Raw genomic sequence first — 6962 nt, 5'->3', positions numbered from 1 at the left:
AGTATGTACATACGAAATAGAAAAATAATATATTTATAAACAAGTTTGTGATGGTAGAATACAAAATTATGTGTGTCTGTGCCAACTGTCTGTCAGGCAGTGAGCTAGCTACCATAAACTGAAATACTGATTTTTATAATTCTCATCTTACAGTGAGACATAAAGAAGTCAAGTGAAGAGCTAAGATTCAGTTTCCAGTCAGATGCTAAACCATGCATTTCAGTTGTGCTCTTTCCAAGAGTCATGTTAACACATTCCCTTTGTTTTGTCCTCTTAACTCCACTGGGCCCAGTAGCCAATACAGGTCATTATTTATGTGACTTATAATTATGCCAAATAGCGAGAAGAGGAGAGAACAAAATCAAAATAAAATATTTCTTTTTGGTAAGGTTAGGGGAGGTGTTGAGGAAAAAAGAAAAAAAAAAAAAAAATAGACTAGATGTGTTTGAAGGAAAGTGTGTTTCTGGCCAGGAATTGGTGATTAGGATCAAGCCATTTGAAATTCTTCACGGAGTTTGGACAAACACACATGCATCATCTAACACTAACACCATCGCTATGACTTTTATTTCTGTTTCCAGCTGAGAGAGTCATTACTGTGATCTGTGGGACATTCTATACATGAGCTGATACTTCTCTTCCTTCTCCTCAGTCTCTAAGGTAAGATAAGTTCACACAGAACTTTAAGAAATCTAAACAGTGGCATTTGTGTCAAATAACTTTTACCTTCATAGCTTCTGACTCTGGCTGCTTTCAACATATCAGGATTCTGTTCTGCTCTGTCTTTCTAGTTTGTGTTGAATGGTGTTTGTGCTCTGCTCTTAAGACAAAATACATGCCTGAAGCCTGTCTTACTTCCTTTATTACTGTTAAGTTATATGTCGTCCATGCATTAGAACTTTCCTCCTTTTTTTTTGGTTTTCCGCTTTATTAAATATGTTATGACTTCCCATTATAGCAAGCCATAACCTGATTGGTAGAAACTGTGGTTGTCTGGTGCCAAGAATAACCAAATATGGCTCTGAATATCAATCTGGTATAATCCCAGGGCAAGCCACACTGGAAACTGAATACGCTCGAAGTCATCGCTCTTTTAGTCCCAGGGAACAGGAGAGGGTTATGGGGAGTGGCGGTGGGTGGACTGACTCCCCGCAGGGTCTCGTAAGTAAGAATTTGCCTATAGAGGTAATATTTAGGGGGCAGTCTCGGTCATTCAGCATTAGTGTTTCACAGCTTCTAGGCCACTTGCTAAGTGTTGTATTTCTGCTGCAAACTGGAGTAGAACATATTAAAGAATAATTTACACAGTTGAGAAATCCATGATATCTCCCAATATACTTCAGAGTTCAGATTACTTTTTAAAGAATTGCATTTTACTTACAGTTGGAGACTTCATTGCCATTTTGGGATAAAAGACTCAATTTTAAGTCACTAGAGGTTTGTATACTGGAGTTATTATCTACTTTCCAAAACAGCAAGTTTTTATTTTGCTACGGTTTAATTTTAATCTCTTTGACATTAAAACTTTGGCATATATGTCATCTTAAATTTTCTTTCTTTCTTTTTTTTTTTTTTTTTTTTTTGCTTGTTTGTTTTGCTTTTTGTCAAAGGTAGAACATTCTGGGCTTTTTATTTTTTATATTTTTTTAAATATTTATTTTTGAGAGAGAGTGTGGGAGCACATGTGTACGAGTCAGGGAGGGGTGAGAGGGGGCTAGGGAGAGGATCTGAAGCAGGCTCTGTGCTGACAGCAGAGAGCCCAATGCGGGGCTTGAACCCACCTGACGTGAGCTGAAGTCAGACACCCAGGTGCCTCTAGATCATTCTAGACTCTTTAAAGATTAGCAAATTATGCTACCTTAAAACATAAAGGAGAAGCCTTTGGCTATTCTATTTAGTGCTTTGATTTTGTGAACTTTCTCTCAGTTTCTTTGCACAAAGTTACCCAATCCTCCAGGCAAAGTTTTCCAATTATATTAGTAGTAGTAGTACCTGTAGTTCCTAGAAGTCCAAGATATCCACAGTAGTTCAGACATATTTAGATGTTGGTCAAAAGCAAATAGTTATACTCTATGTAAGTCATTATTATTCCCTAAAGCCACTAACATGAAAATTATCATCTGCAAACAAAAAGAATAAAAGCAGAAACAAAAAGATGGGGCAGGTATCAAGGCTTACCATGTGTTGGAAACTCTTTGGAGAACTCTGGATACGAGGATGAATAAAATATAATTCCTAAGCTTGAAAAATTCACAGCCTGGTGGAGAGGCAAAGATAAACAAAGAACTATAATTCAATGCAATGTGCTCTACAAATGAGACATATGCAAAACTCTATTAGCATACAGGTGAAGGAGAAACTGATTTTTTCTGAGGATGTTCAGGACAGTTGCGGGAAAAAAAATTGAGGTGGACATTGGAGGATGAGTTTATTTTCCAGGTAGACAGGTGAGGCAGGTCGTTCCTGAGAGTGGGAAAAAGTCCCCTGGACATGTATATGGCACCCATATACCAAAGGACTTACATAGGATGCAGAGGAGTTTAAATTTTGAATGACCAGATCAGATATCCTAGGACAGTGAAGAGACACCTGACCGGAGAATCAGGCTACATGGGTGCAAGTCTTGATTCTGCCATTAGCAGGACAGTATCACTTGAGGAAAGTGCTTTACCTTTCTTGCCTCCAAAATGAGGTGATTTTTGCGGCACAAAAATTCTAATTCATAGGTTAAGGCTAATGTTTCATCCAGAGAGACACTGAGTTAGATCAAAATGAGTTTTGTTTGCCTCCAAAACCAGAAATGTATTTAATTCCTATTCTAGTAGTAGTGCTTCGGCTTATAAATAGGACTGAATTTATATGGTGTAATCAAGCAGGGGACTTGATATATAGGCTGACAATCTATAAATACCCTGAGCAAAATATTATAAATGAAGAATGGGAAATTGCATCTTCCAAAATTGGTAAGAGTAGAAATAATGGCCTGAGACAAAGGATAGGACTATTTTTTTAGACTAGACTTAAAAGTATTTCTAATCTCTGAGAGCATCTGGGCTGTGTTGCAGACTCCCTGGAGGGTGTGGGAAGGGCTTCCCTGAGACGCTCAAGGGCAGGCAAGCGAGCCAGTGAAATGTGGAAGAAGAAGGAGGAGTCGAAGTAATAATAAGCAGGCCATGGCAGTAATTTGCAACCTGGAGTGGGGGAACAATGGGCCCCGAGAAGCTCAGAGCTGACGCTGTCTTGCTGGTTTCCAGCCACCCACTGGCACTCTGCACTGGACTAACACTCCCAGGGCCGTGGGCCTCAGGGCTCCTCACTGTTTCTTAGGAAAGTGCCATTTACTTAGCATCCACTGTATATTTGCCACCATTGTACTCCCCCGATACATTCAGGAAAGCTTTGAGAAAGAGGAGGGGAACTAACCCATGTTGACAAGTATTGGACACTTACTACTTACCGCAGGCTGTGGCCTGTGCTGTAACAAACAAGATCTCATTTAAATCTCAGCAGCCTTCTGAAGTGTTACGTAATTATTATATCCCTCCTCTTTATGTAAAATGAGGAACCTAAAGCACAGAAAGGATAAATAAAGCTGCCCAAGGGGGGCGGTCAACATTTGAAACTAGAACTCTCCACTCGAAAGGCCGCTCCTTGCTGCAACATCCTAGCATGGTATTGCCAACCAGTTCCCTGCAAGTTTGGTTTCTCACTGGGTCATTGCTTGTGATCTGCAGGAAGATTTTCCTTAATAAAAATGCTCCATCTGAATCTGTTCCTGCAGGTGGTAGAGACACAGCCTGTAGTGGCTGACACATGACCAGTGGAAGGCTGTCCGTTATTCTTTCTTTCTTCAGTTAAGGCTCTGAATTGGATCCAGCTGTTCTTTGTTGCAAAGGCCAAAAGACCTCAATATCCTGCTCTTTGTTTTCCGGGAAGTTATTGGCTATTGTTAGCCATGAAGGCCAGGTTGGAACCCCTTAAAGAACTAAAATGTTGGTAGACAGGTACTAGGGAGCAAGGTCTTAGAATAGCAGAGATGATGGTATTTCAAGACCAAGCCTCAGTTTCTGGTCTGGCAAAAGCCATGTGTTGACCCCACGGGAAAAAATCTGTAAATAGACCCGAGGAAAGAAGCCAGCTGGATTCTTCTCACCCTTCACTTAGAACAAATAATAATGTAGTAATTTTAATACTTCTTATGATGTAGCCAGTCATTGTTGCATGCTAAATACTGTGCTAAAAGCTGTTTGTAAGCACCATCATCATTTTTAGCTCTAACATTTACTGAGCACTTATTAGGCACCATGTTCTTGTGCTAAGTATTTAAAGCTTTGCCGTTCTGTAAGGCAAACACTGATATAGTCCTCATTTTTGAGGCATAGATACTGAACCTTAGGTTTACTTTTCCAATGCGCCATAATTAGCTAATGACAGAAATAGGGAACTAGAGTATGTATGTTTACTGAGATTCTCAAAGGACTAGAAATCGGTTACAATAAGATTAAAAAGAAAGCGACAGGGAAAGAGCAGAATTACTGCAAGGACTGAGAAATCTGTCACCTTCTTATACCACACCAGCATTACCCCACTGCCTCTTGTAGCAACTGTTTTCTCTTTTTATCTTCTGTCTTTACAGCCAGAGGGGGCTGACCATTTGGACTGGCACAATCGTAAGCATGTCTAGAAATGAATTCCCAAATTTCCTACTAAATAGCAACTCCAGTGTGATGACCAAACACAAGCTTGGTCAGGCAGTACCTTTATGGATCAGCTTGGTCAGAATAAGAAACTCACTCACAACTAAACTTGGAACTCAAAAGAGATTTTCATCCTCCAAATGTCAGATGTGATAGAGGGCTGTTGGTGAGTCACTCCCTTTTTCAAGAATAGAGGCATAATTCCCAGTGGAATAATGAGCTTCAGCCCACTGGCGCCCAAGGAGCTAACACAGTGGGCAGATGTCCGAACTCTACTGGCCATGTCCCAGATGCAAACAATAGAACACTGGCCAACTTCTACTAAAGAGAATTTCTGAAGCCATGGTATTGCCTTGGCCCGCCAAAAATGCATTACAAGACCACGGTTGCCCACAATAGTCTCACTTCATAAAGAAGGAAAGGCTTGGGGAGGGGAAGTAACGTGAGCTTATATTCTCTGATGGAGTTTGAGGAAAAGTGCTCAGAAATTTTGCCTCTTTGCCCTTTTAGATGATGGATTGCTTCAGTTTTATGAAATGCTGGGGCTAAATCCCTTCAAGGTTGGGTCTACATGAATATTAATTGGTCCTGAGTAAGAAGAGTGAGGCCTTGCTCATTGCCAGTTTGGGGCAGTCCTCATCAGTGGTCTTTTCCAGACTCTTTCTTTTAAAGGAGATCTTTTCGGTGGGGGAAGGAAACTCAGAGAGTTCCATTTGGGAAGGAGATTTTTTTAAAGCTTTCCATAGTTGTCAGTAATTCTGTTCCTTGAAAACTGCATCATGTTAAAGGACTATAATGACATTGGGTTGTCTAAGCAGATCGTATTTCATATTCTCTAAAATGGATGCAGATTACAAAATTCAGGGTAAGCACTTTTTTACAGTTCCCAGAATTTTGTCTATTTGCATGTTTACATTATGTAATACTTTCACATATATCATCTTCCTTCAAGGTAAATACAGCAGATATTGTTTTTCCCCCTTTACAAGCAAGATCAGCAATTAAATAACCTGTGAATGGGAGATCAGGATGATTGAGTGGCTGAACTGGGACTTTAATCTGGGTCCCCTGATTCCCAGCCCTCTCCGTTTTCTATACAGGTCCTGTCCAGTCCATAGGGGCCACTCCTTGCTTTCTACCATTCATTCATTCCATTAATCGGTTCAGCTCTCACTATGACAGCTTCTCCATAAACAGGAAGAGAGTGGGGCCCAGACAAAATGATATTTGTATAATTCCCCTGGAGCCAAGGAACAACTTTTGCTTTCTTGGATGTATTAATTTTGGGCACAAACCATTTGTCCTGGAGGAGTGATTTACCTTTAACTTTAGTGGGGCAGGGGGCGGGGAGAAGAAATTGTCTCCTAAGGCTTGTACAGAGGTGAGTTTTCTTCAATGATAGAACCCAGTCAATCACATGAAGACAGTGAAAAATAAGAAATGCAGATGCATTTGCCTGTGTAGGATCAAAAACATAAAAACATTAAAAATCACAGTCACTTAAGGGAGTTTTTCTCAGAGCCACTGAATATCTATACACAGTTCCCTTGGGACATAATTCTGAAAGCTTGCTAAATTAGAGGAAAATAAAACAACTCCCCCTCAACTTCCAGAAGATTCCAGCCAAGGCTGAGCTCTCAACCTCTTAGATTTGGATTTGGTTCTAAACTTGGCAAAGAAACACTAGCCCATCCCTACTGGAAAGCTCTCAAGAGAGTCAGTTCCAGCTTTCCAAAAACTTGCAGCCCAAATATGTTTGGCTTCACATCTGAACCTTTGTAATATTTGACATCTATTAGAAATTACCAAGTCAACTTTAGAAACCTAAAATCAAGCTGAACTCCAATGGGTATATGCAATCAAACTGATAAGATTGCCATATAACTTAAGCAAACATTGAACCTGATTTGAAAACCCATGTGAAGGCTCAGTCACATTTTTGGCAAGGGCTCCAAGATCTTTGGAGATATTAATGAGGAGGAAGAGGAGGGAGATCTCATTTTTCTCTTCTAATCCATCGTTTCCACCTCTTGTAGCTACTGTATTTCATGACCTCAGAGGACAGAACTCCTGAAACTAGCATAACAATGGCCCCTATGAAATCAGAGTTCTTTAAAAACAAGGTGATAATTTTTCCTAATCTGAGTTAACCCAGTGGAGCTAGTAACAGAATAAGAAAGTTACTGCTTTGACTTCACCAAGAGATTGGCAGCCTTCAAGCTGGGGAAACCTGGATAAGTTTGCTCACAACGACGAAAAAGCACT

The 6962-nt window shown here is 40.2% G+C and overlaps 1 long non-coding RNA gene across 1 annotated transcript; it reads right to left on the bottom strand.

The window, feature by feature from the left end:
* Positions 1 to 569: 569 nt before the first annotated feature.
* Positions 570 to 6726, bottom strand: LOC132688618 (uncharacterized). The gene is made up of 5 exons (XR_009614625.3): positions 6600 to 6726; positions 6018 to 6153; positions 3458 to 3566; positions 2179 to 2257; positions 570 to 655 (listed from the first exon to the last, which is right to left on the bottom strand). It is a non-coding gene; the product is annotated as an uncharacterized LOC132688618 (long non-coding RNA).
* Between the last annotated feature and the right edge of the window lie 236 nt (positions 6727 to 6962).

This window comes from Panthera onca, chromosome E1 (genome assembly GCF_046562875.1).
Source record: "Panthera onca isolate mPanOnc1 chromosome E1, mPanOnc1 haplotype 2, whole genome shotgun sequence".
In the NCBI taxonomy this organism is placed as follows: domain Eukaryota; kingdom Metazoa; phylum Chordata; class Mammalia; order Carnivora; family Felidae; genus Panthera; species Panthera onca.
Note: the sequence above shows the minus strand (reverse complement) of the source record. Positions and strands in the feature narration are given on the sequence as shown.